Here is a 12,138-nt window from a genome sequence, read left to right as displayed (position 1 = left end):
ACATTCTCCCTGATCGCATCCGGTCGTCTCCGGACTTATCAACTTTTAAATCATCACTCAAAACGTATCTGTTCCGTATAGCGTTTTCCACCTAACTCTCTTAACTTCCCAAAGCAGCCCGTGATGTTCTACCACCCTCCGCCTATTTCATATTGTCTCATATTGTTTCATATTTGTTGTTCTGTCATCTGGGTTTTTGTGTTTCAATTTGCTTTTGCTGTACATCGCCCACTTCCTGGATGCTTTGCACTTTTGCCTTTACATTCTGGCCCTCTGTTTATGCATTGTTGTTATTGTTGTTTTAATGCACTGTGTATTTCATGCTGTATGCTTCCTTTTTCTCTCTGTAAGGTGACCTTGAGAGTTTGAAAGGCGCCATGAAATAAAATTTATTATTATTATTATTATTATTATTGTATTTGGGCCTAATAACTACTAACTAGCTACTTTAACATAGCCCTGGCCTCCAGCACTACTGTGAAAAACCTTTGAGTTATTTTTGACCAGGACATGTTCTTTAACTCTCACATAAAACAAATCCCTCGAGCTGCCTTCTTTCACCTGTGCAACATTGCCAATATTAGGAACATCCTGTCTCAAAATGACGCAGAAAAACTAATCCATGCATTTGTTACCTCAAGGCTAGATTACCGTAACTCATTACTATCTGGATGTCCCAGTATCTCCATAAAAGCCTCCATTTAATCCAGAATGCTGCAGCCAGAGTCCTGACAGGAACTAGCAAGAGAGCTCATATTTCTCTTATATTAGCTTCTCGTCATTGGCTCCTTGTAAAATCAGAACAGAATTTAAAATCCTTTTTCTCACATACAAATCGCTTCATGATCAAGCTCCTTCACACTCTCTCCCCCCTACTTTGTGCTCTCTCCCTCTCTCTCTGTTCTCTCTCTGTGCCTTCTGCAGGTGTCCCCGGTCCCGGAGCTCTATATCACTGATGTGCAGTTACTGGCCCCACCAATCTGCAGTGTCTATTTGTTGTTTATGGTTGCTGTTCTTTTCTCTCTCCTCTATCCACTCACCCCAACCGATCGAGGCAGATGGCCACCCAAACTGAGCCCGGTTCTGCTGGAGGTTTTTTCTTCCGTTAAAGGAAGTTTTTCCTCTCCACTGTCGCCAAGTGCTTGCTCATAAGGGATTTGTTGGGTTTTTTGTTTTTGTAAAGTGCCTTGAAATGATTTGTATTGTGATTTGGTGCTATACAAATAAAATTGAATTGAAAAAAACTGAATATATAAAATACAAGAATGTGACTGAACCTGTGAAACATTTAGATGACACTCTTTTCACATCTACTACAAAAACTGTTGCCTTTAATCCCAATTCAGACCACTCTAGCTCACTTCAGCCCATTTCATTTCACTTCAGTCCAATTCAGACCACTTCATGTCTTTGCAGAGGAAAGGCAGAAGCGCATGGTCTCAAACTGGGAGATGACCTCTCCAAAACAGAGGAACAGACATGAGCACCCTCCAGTGGTGACAGTGAGGAACTGCAGCTCTCTCCTTATTAATACACAATACTGACTCACACTGACATGGACTTGGAATATTATTCAAAGGCTGCTGTCTCCATCGTTGTGTACAGTTGCCATGGTTACAGGTGTGGTGACACACCTATGCCCTGCAGCTGCTGGATTCACTCACATTTAGGGGAAAATCCTTTTTGTTTGAGCAAACAGATAAAGTTGAGTGTGACAAAACCGGTTCAACTCCCTGCAACTCTCTGTTTCCATTTCAGGTGGAGCTCTGACTAATTCTATAAACCAGCTCACCTGTGTCAGACTGTTGTCAGTCGGCGTTGAGCGAGGAGTGTTGGACTGAACAAACTGTGAGTTTACCTTCACTTTGTCTTTACTAACATAACTTTGCCTTTTGTTGGACAGTCTTTGTCTCCATGTTGCTGGATTATTGATTATTGATTCAGTGGAATCAAATAATCTGATCAACAGCTGTTGTTTATATCCTGTCAGTATCTGTTTATTTATGGCCACAGAGGTGACAAAGGGGGAGGGGTGGGGAGTTTGGACATTTCCAAGGGCCCAGACCTACAACCTTATGTAGGCGTGTCTGAATTAGATTCTTTCATGGGCCCAGAATCTCTGACAGCGCCCCAGTTTATGGGTAGAAAACTTTTGTCTACACCAGAGTAAAGTCAGATCCATCACTATACCGGTGTTTCCTGTCGAGCCTTTCAAAATAAAACTTACAGATCAAATTGAATCAAAGCTGCTTCCTGTTATTGTTGTACTGCTGTGTAATGAGGCTGTGGAGGAGTCTCTATAGAACATCTTCATATTGACAGTACAGCAGTGATGTCAGCCATAGGCACTTTTTCAAGTTATGTTTCACGTTTCAGCCTGGACTTGTCCAAATGTTCCCATTAAAAGGAGCTGAATGACCTGAGATCAGCTCCTGTTTGCAGTAGGCAGACTGATGGACAGAAAACTTACTGGATTATTGTGATGCTGAAGAAAACTTCAAAACATGGTGAATGGAGATGTTGCAGCAGTGTCATGGCTCTATCTAGTGGCCTGACAGTAGAAGTGCAGCAGCTGATGGATTTAAAGGAGAAATGATTCAAAGCAGCATCTGAATGATTTGTGTCTCCTCTCCAGGTGAAGGGACAAAGTGTGTGTGAACTGATGTGGATTCAGCAGCATGGATCAGTGTGAGGACAGACAGGAGGGAATCCGTCCTTCTAAACCCAGTCTGTGTGGGGACCATGAGAGCCACACCAAAGCTCAGAGGTGAGATGAGGATCTGTGAGAGGCCAGGACTCTTTTCCATGTCAGAGCTTATGTGTTGCTTAAAAGACTGAAAATATTCTTCGCCAGTTTTTATCCAACATGCACATTTATCACCTCTGTCTTTGTTTCAGGATCCACCAGAAGAGACCACACTCTCCTGGATCTGGACCTGACCCAAGCTGTGTGTCCGTGTTGAGCGATGAATCCATGGAACCTCCACTGCAATTCAGACAATCTGCTGATGGAAGGTAACGATTTAAAGTTGACCAAAAGTTCTTCCAGACAGACAAAATGTTAGTTTGTGTGTTAGTTAAAAGACTGAATATATTGTCATCAGTTTTATCCAACATGCACATTTATCAGCTCTTGTCTTTGTTTCAGGATCCAGCAGAAGAGACCAGACTTTGCTGTACCTGGACCTGGACCCAGGTCCAAGATGAGTGATGAATCTATGGAGCCTTCTCTGCAATTCAGAAAATCTGCTGATGGAAGGTAAGAATTTAAAATTGACCAAAGATGGGTTCAGCCAGCAACGTCTGAGATTCAAAATGTTTCTGTCATAAATGTCATCAGGACAGAAATCATGTGAAGAATGAAAAAGCAACTGAGAGAGAAGTTCCAGCTCTGTTTGTTCTGATCTTTCATACTGGGAGCTGCCCAGTACAACCAGTCTGACACAAGCAGACACTGGCTGTAGGTGCCTTGTTCCAGGACTCTGCAGCAGTGTTCAGTGAGGGAGGGAGAGATCTATGTTGGAGCCGTTGGGACTGAACCAACCTCAGCTGAAAGCTGCAAATTGCTGCAAACTGGATGCTGATTCTCAGTGGGATCAGCAGGACTAGTAAAGTTTTACCACTACAGAGACTCATCTGATTCACTGTTCACATCCAAGTCTCACTTCCTGGACCTTTACCTTGTGTTGGTCTCTGTGTGGACAGACATCATGTCAGCTCATTCTTCATGATTCCTCCACAGAGTGGACCAGGAGAGCTCAGAGGTTCCCAGTGCTCAGTCAGCCCAGCAGCATCTGACACACCCGGACTCAGTATTTATGGTCTGTACATGTACAACTACTGCTCTGACATCTGTTCTGTTCACAGTCATGTCCATGCTGCACTTCTTAGACCAGGGTCCAACATGGACCTGATGTTTGGGGGTCCTCATTTTAGTTGGTATTCATACAGTTCTCTGTTCCAGCTGCTGGAGAACCACATTCTCACTTTTGTGAAGAACGAGCTGAAGAAGATGCAGAAGGTTCTGACTTCAGGTTCCCCAGAGAGTCAGAGAGAGGATGAGGAGGTGTTGGACGGTCAGGATGAAGAGCAGAGGAGGAGCAGCAGAGAAGCATTTCTGAAGATCACACTGAACTTCCTGAGGGGAATGAAGCAGGAGCAGCTGGCCGACTGTCTGCAGAGCAGTAAGAGGATTTCTATAAAGGTTTAACATGATGGTTAAAGGTCATATGTGACATTTCCAAAGTGATGGAGATGTTTCTCTCTGTGGGGAATGAATCTGTATCTTCATTCTTTAAGGAAATGTTTCTTTGCCTATTCTTTCAGAATCTCCTTCCATGTGTCGACGTCAACTCAAGTCCAACCTGCAGAAGAAGTTCCAGTGTGTGTTTGAGGGGGTCGCTAAAGCAGGAAGCTCAACACTCCTGAACCAGATCTACACAGAGCTCTACATCACAGAAGGAGGGGCTGCAGAGGTCAATGAGGAACATGAGGTCAGACAGATTGATCCAGCATCCAGGAAACTAGACAGACCAGAAATAACTATCAGACAGGAAGACATCTTTAAAGCCTCACCTGGAAGACATGGACCAATCAGAACAGTGATGACAAAGGGAGTGGCTGGCATTGGGAAAACTTTCTTAACACAGAAGTTCACTCTGGACTGGGCTGAAGACAAAACCAACAAGGACATCCATTTCATATTTCCCTTCACTTTCAGAGAGCTGAATGTGCTGAAAGAGAAAAAGTTCAGCTTGGTGGAACTGGTTCATCACTTCTTCACTGAAACCAAAGGAATCTGCAGGTTTGAAGACTTCCAGGTTCTCTTCATCTTTGACGGTCTGGATGAGTGTCGCCTTCCTCTGGACTTCCACAACAATGAGATCCTGAGTGATGCTACAGAGTCCACCTCAGTGTATGTGCTGCTGACAAACCTCATCAGAGGGAAACTGCTTCCTTCCGCTCGCCTCTGGATAACCACACGACCTGCAGCAGGCAATCAGATCCCTCCTGAGTGTGTCGACATGGTGACAGAGGTCAGAGGGTTCACAGACCCACAGAAGGAGCAGTACTTCAGGAAGAGGTTCACAGAAAAGGAGAAGACCAGTACAATCATCTCCCATATCAAGATCTCACGAAGCCTCCACATCATGTGCCACATCCCGGTCTTCTGCTGGATCACTTCTACAGTTCTGGAGGATCTGTTGAAAACCAAAGAGCGAGCACAGCTGCCAAAGACCCTGACTGAGATGTACATCCACTTTTTGGTGGTTCAGACCAAAGTCAAGAACATCAAGTATGATGGCGCAGCTGGGACAGATCCACACTGGAGTCCAGAGAACAGGAAGATGGTTGAGTCTCTGGGAAAACTGGCTTTTGAGCAGCTGCAGAAAGGCAATGTGATCTTCTATGAATCCGACCTGACAGAGTGTGGCATCGATCTCAAAGCAGCCTCAGTTTACTCAGGAGTATTCACGCAGATCTTTAAAGAGGAGAGAGGACTGTACCAGGACCAGGTGTTCTGCTTCATACATCTGAGTATTCAGGAGTTTCTGGCTGCTCTTCATGTCCATGTGACCTTCATCAACTCTGGAGTCAATCTGCTGTCAGAGAAACTAACAACCTCCCAGACGCCTGAAACAACAAGAGACCAATCTGCAGAGAAACTCTTCTACCAGAGTGCTGTGGACAAGGCCTTGCAGAGTTCAAATGGACACCTGGACCTGTTCCTGCGCTTCCTCCTGGGCCTCTCACTCCAGACCAATCAGAATCTACTACATGGCCTGCTGACACAAACACGAAGTGGCGCTCAGACCAATCTGAAAACAGTCCAGTACATCAAAACCAAATTCATTGCGAATCTGTCTCCAGAGAGAAGCATCAACCTGTTCCACTGTCTGAATGAACTGAAAGATCGTTCTCTAGTGGAGGAGATCCAACAGTTCCTGAGTTCAGGGAAACATTCCAAAGAAGAACTGTCTCCTGCTCATTTGTCAGCTCTGGTCTTCATCTTACTGTCATCAGAACAAGACCTGGATGTGTTTGACCTGACGAAATACTCTGCTTCAGAGGAGGCTCTTCTGAGGCTGCTACCAGTGGTCAGTCTCTCCAAGAAAGTCCTGTAAGTGTGTAGAGAGTTGGATTCATTCATCGTTACAATAAGACCCTGAGATGGACTCAACTTGAGAGAAAAAGAAATAAGTCCAGATTTGTCTTTTCCTTATATTTATTTCCTCTGCAGGCTGAGCGGCTGTAACCTGTCAGAGAGAAGCTGTGAAGCTCTGGTCTCAGTTCTCAGCTCCCAGTCCTCCAATCTGAGAGAGCTGGACCTGAGTAACAACGACCTGCAGGACTCAGGAGTGAAGCTGATCTCTGATGGACTCAGGAGTCCACACTGTAAACTGCAGATTCTCAGGTCAGGATTTATCAAGCTGTTTGACTGATGCCCAATTAGAATCTGATTGACATCAGTGGATAAACAACTGTAATCTGTGTGAGACTGTGTCTGCTGATAGAATTTGTCACATGACCTTTTACTAAACTTTAGTAGAATTGTCTAAACTCTGAGAATTTTCCATCTTTTAATGTTTGTCGCTGAATTATCAAATATCACAGATGATTTTGAAATCAATTTAGCACAAAATAACAAAGAAAAACAGAGAGGGTTTCACAACCAGAGTACTGAGTCATTGCTGACAGTTTCATCTTGTATGTGACTTCAGACAGGAACATCATCGAAGGATTTTCTATGTGTGTTGTTTTGTGTTTCACAGGCTGTCAGGCTGTCTGATCACAGAGAAAGGCTGTGCTTCTCTGGCTTCAGCTCTGAGCTCCAACCCCTCCCATCTGAGAGAGCTGGACCTGAGCTACAACCATCCAGGAAATACCAGACTACAGCTCCTGTCTGCTGGATCGAAGGATCCACACTCTAGCCTGGACACTCTCAGGTATGGAGAGGTCTGCTGCTAACAGTTAACAGTGCAGTTACTGGCCCCACCAACTTGCAGTGTCTATTTGTTGTTTATTGTTGCTGTTCTTTTCTCTTTGCTCTATCCACTCACCCCAACCGGTCGAGGCAGATGGCCGCCCAAACTGAGCCCGGTTCTGCTGGAGGTTTTTTTTCTTCCGTTAAAGGGAGTTTTTTCCTCTCCACTGTCGCCAAGTGCTTGCTCATAAGGGAATTGTTGGGTTTTTAGTTTTAGTTTTTGTAAAGTGCCTTGAGATGATTTGTATTGTGATTTGGCGCTATACAAATAAAATTGAATTGAATTGAATTGAACAGTGATAAAGAATATTGTGTTTATGGATCAAATGTCCTAGTGTCAGCATGTAAACAGAAAGCACTAAGGTGCCAAGAATGAAGCCTTGGGGAACACCAACACTGGATACTCTCAGGTATGGAGAGGTCCAGAGGTGGGAAGTAACGAAGTGCAACTGTACTTTCTACTCCTTACATTTTTAAAATGGGCTTGTTACTTTTTTAATCTCCGTGGATGACGACACGATGTAAAAGACGTCACTAACTAGAGAGGAAAATTGAGTTGGTGTACAGGTTATGATAGAGAGAAAACTTGCAGTGCGACATGGAGGAAGAAAGGGATCCAGGGAGTGTTGCTGAGTCCAAAAACGATGCAACAGATTTGGGAAAGCAAGATATTCCCCATCCAAGGCCGTGTTTAAAACTGTTTGATGTTGTCGGCTTCAAGAATGATTCATGCGGAATGTGTTGTGTTTTGTTTCCTGTATCAGCACTGTACAGGTTGTTAATAAGAAGAATTTCCTGTTTTTTGTGTTGAACTTTTTTGTTTTGCAGTTATCAAAAGATGCATTGTGTATCATTGATGGCAAAAAAACATTTTTACTTTTTTACTTACCAGACTCTGTACTTTCTTACTCCTTGAGTAAGAAAGTAAGTCGCAGCCTCAGTCTTTCCACCTCTGGAAAGGACTGTCCTTTGGCTTCATGCTGGTTTTGAGTCTTATGTGAACAATAACACACGTAGGAAACATGCGTTTGTGCTGACATGACCTCCCTCGTCCTTTCAGGTTGGAGCCTCATGGAGTGCAGTGGTTGAGACCAGGTCTGAAGAAGTGTAAGTGTGTTTTTATTGAGGTTCATGACAACACAGCAGCTCACACTCAACCAGGTGACAGATGAGTAACTGCAGCTGTTATTGTGTCTTGTTCTCTTCATCAGATTCCTGTGAACTCACTATCGACAGAAACACAGTGAACGGAAAACTACGACTGTCTGACAACAACAGGAAGGCGATTTGTGTAGATGAGGATCAGTTGTATCCTGATCATCCAGACCGATTTGACCACTGGCCTCAGCTGCTGTGTACTAATGGTCTGTCTGGTCGATGTTACTGGGAGGTGGAGTGGGAAGGAAATGTGTTTGTACTAGTGAGTTACAGAGGAACCAAAAGGAAAGGAACAAGTGACGACTCTCAGTTTGGAATGAATGATCAGTCCTGGTGTCTGAAATGCTCAGATCGTGGATCCTGTGTCTTGCATGATAACAAACAAACTGTTGTTTCCTCCTCCTGCTCTGGTAGAATAGCAGTGTATGTGGACTGGCATGCTGGCACTCTGTCCTTCTACAAAGTCTCCTCTAACACCCTGATACACATTTACACCTTTAACACCACATTCACAGATCCTTTGTACGCTGGGTTTTCAATCTGGTATTCTGGTTCCTCAGTGACTCTGTGTTCAGACTAGCAGACAGAGTCTCCTGTTACAGAATCATCTAGTCCTTTCCTTGAAAGATGGAAGTTACGCTTATTACAGGATTAAGTTATTGACTTGGTATTTTCTTCTGAAAACAAACTTATTGGAGAAGTGAGAAGAAAGAATGTGGGACTTGAATCAGAATATTTCAAGTACAGTATACATAAACATCAGGTTCCCATCTTGGATATTTTCACTTTATCCCCATTTTTAAATTATCTCTGTAGTTCTACTGTTGATACTTTAGCTCAATCTGCAGTAGAAGTAAAAGTAGTTCAAATATATGTAGTTGACTGGTTGCTGGTTATCCAGAGTTGGGTCCTAATTCCTGACATCTACCTCCTAAGTGATATTTTCCAGGTGCTAGTGGGGGACCCTGAGGTGACCCTAGGCTTGATCAAGTGTATTGTCTCTCCAACGTATTCTGGATCTGTCCCAGACCTTCATTCCAGGTGTCCATACCCAGAAAACTTCAAGTGGAAGGTCCTCAGAGGGCAGCCTGATTAGATGCCTGAACAACCTCAACTGCTTTCTTTCAACATGATGGACCAGTGACTCCGCTCTGAGCTCCCTCCAGATGTTTGGACTGCATCCACATCTGTGATGGGCAATATTTGCACATAGAAAGAAATGAAACACAGCTATATGAGCCCTATAGAGTCAGCAACATTGTTCATGGTTTCATTTGTTCAGGCTCCAATAAAATGTGAGAAAGATTCTGTGTGAATGAGGCGGTTTTGTTCAGCAGCAAATCCACAAGTGAAGATGCAGAAAAAGCAAAGCAGCTCATAGAAGGCTGCAGAATGAAGGGAGTTTACGTGGAAGATTGCTGTCCTGAGGAGATGTGTTTGAAATGAGGATTACCTTCTCTGTGCCCAACGGTTAAATCCTGCTGCAGCTTTGATGCACTGGAACCTAAATTTTGGATTGTAACATCCAAACTTCTGCACAGCAAACCAGGGACACACAGGTTTATTTAGACCACCTGAAGTCAACTAACAACCCCATGACGCTGCATGTGGCTGCGTAATGACATAATCGATGGCAGGACAGGTGTTAGTGCGCTTCGGACCAATCAGTGGTGACACCTGGTGGCGGACGCAGGTTCTGTAACATCAACTTCAACAGCTACTGTTGATGTGTGTCCGGTGTATTGGAGTGTTTGTCCCATAGCAGTGTGTATGGTAAGTGTAGGAATAGGCGGGTATAGATAATGGATGGATGGATTATTTATGAGACTGGACAGGCCAAACACTCAGAATCAGGAATTTTGAGCATTAATTGACTATAAAGATGCAGCTTGATTTACTGAATCATGGCAGTTCCAGTTTAAGGTGCAGCTGTGAAGGCATTCAAAGCTCTGGAATAAACCATCATCTTTTCTTCAGTGAGCCAGGGTTAATGGAGTTGACTACAGCAGGGGCATCATGGGCGCCATGGACGGCAGAGACCACCTGAGGGTTTCTGCTGGGAGGATGAGATGGTTGAGGGAGGAGGAGGAGGAGGATGGAGAACTGGTGAAGATGCTGCTCCAAGGCAAAGCGGCCTGGGGCTTCACCCTGAAAAGGAGGCAGGGAGCAGAGAGAGCCTCTCACCAACACAAAGGTGACAGATATTTATAAAAAGAACTAAAAACACTCACATGGTTCTTTCTCACCCACAATGCCCACAATGGGAGGTGTGTTTTTCCAAAAAGCAGCTCCAGCAGCTGAGAACACTTTGTACAGTATCTGAAGAAACAAAGAGTCCACTGGTCTCTGCTCTGGTTCCACTGCTCCTCCAGCTTCTCTTTGCCCACAGCAATATCTGGAACTGTTTTTTGGAAAAAGACAGGCCTCCAAATGTCGGTGAGGAAGAGCCATGTGAGCCAGTGCAGCAGTATGGCTCCCTGCTGTGTTTTTAATAGAACTCTGGACAACAATGAAGGTCTACGGCCCAGACCAATAAGCTAAATAAGGTTCTGGATTTACACACGTATGTTGTTGTCAGTCTCTGGATAGGATTTGGGTGCATAACACACAGTTCGTTCCTCCTCTAAAGTCGAGCAGGATGCGACACATTGCAAAACACCGGCAGCTTCGGTCGGTTCAAAGGCTAATTGTATGAAACTTGGCCAGGATTTGTTTTTTTATTATTATTTTTTAAATTCCATTACTCCCTCTATTACAAGGTGTATAGAATAGGAGATTTACATATACAGTCTTAAAGTTACTTTTATTCAACCAGCAAGTTTTTTCTTGATTAGAAAGGACACAGGCGTCTCCATCCATCCATCCATCTTCTTCCGCTTATCAAGGGCCGGATCGCGGGGGCAGTAGCCGAATCAGGGATACCAAGACTTCCTTCTCCCTGGACACTTCCTCCAGCTCTTCCGGGGGACACCGAGGCATTCCCAGGCCAGCCGGGAGACCTAGTCCCTTCAGCGTGTCCTGGGTCTTCCCCGAGGCCTCCTCCCGGTGGGACATGCCCGGAACACCTCCCCAGGAAGGCGTCGAGGAGGCATCCGAAACAGATGCCCGAGCCACCTCAACTGACTCCTCTCGATGTGGAGGAGCAGCGGCTCTACTCCGAGCTCCTCCCGGGTGACCAAGCTCCTCACCCTATCTCCTAGGGAGTGCACGGCCACCCTGCGGAGGAAGCTCATTTCAGCCGCTTGTATCCGCGATCTTGTTCTTTTGGTCATGACCCAGAGCTCATGACCATAGGTGAGAGTAGGAACGTAGATTGACCGGTAAATCGAGACCACAACGGACCGGTACCCCGACCGCATTACTGCTGCCGATTCCCGGATCCATATGTCAATCTCGCGTTCCGTCCTTCCCTCACTCGTGAACAAGACCCCGAGATACTTAAACTCCTCCACTTGAGGCAGGATCTCTCCCCTGGCCTGGAGATGGCAAGCCACCTTTTTCCGGTTGAGTACCATGGCCTCGGACTTGGAGGTGCTGATTCTCATCCCAGCCGCTTCACACTCGGTTGCAAACCGCCTCAGCGCACGCTGGAGATCCTGGCTCGATGGAGCCAATAGGACAACATCATCTGCAAAAAGCAGAGATGAAATCCTGTGGTCCCCGAACTGGACTCCCTCCGGCCCCTGGCTGCACCTAGAAATTCTGTCCATAAAAGTAATGAACAGAACCGGTGACAAAGGGCAGCCCTGCCGGAGTCCAACGTGCACTGGGAACAGATCTGACTTACTACCGACAATGCGAACCAAGCTCCTGCTCCGTTTGTACAGAGACCGGATAGCCCTCAGCAAAGGGCCCCGGACCCCATACTCCTGGAGCACCTCCCACAGGATGTCACGAGGGACCCGGTCAAATGCCTTCTCCAAGTCCACAAAACACATGTGGACTGGTTGGGCAAACTCCCATGAACCTTCGAGCACCCTTGAGAGTGTGTAGAG

The 12,138-nt window shown here is 45.3% G+C and overlaps 1 pseudogene; it reads left to right on the top strand.

Annotated features, from left to right (window-relative positions):
- The first annotated feature begins 1,701 nt into the window (after nucleotides 1–1,701).
- Nucleotides 1,702–9,448, top strand: LOC113127188 (NLR family CARD domain-containing protein 3-like; annotated as a pseudogene).
- The last annotated feature ends 2,690 nt before the right edge of the window (nucleotides 9,449–12,138 follow it).

The sequence above is a fragment of the Mastacembelus armatus genome, chromosome 2, assembly GCF_900324485.2.
Source record: "Mastacembelus armatus chromosome 2, fMasArm1.2, whole genome shotgun sequence".
In the NCBI taxonomy this organism is placed as follows: Eukaryota; Metazoa; Chordata; class Actinopteri; order Synbranchiformes; family Mastacembelidae; genus Mastacembelus; species Mastacembelus armatus.
This window is presented reverse-complemented; position numbering and strand designations above follow the sequence as displayed.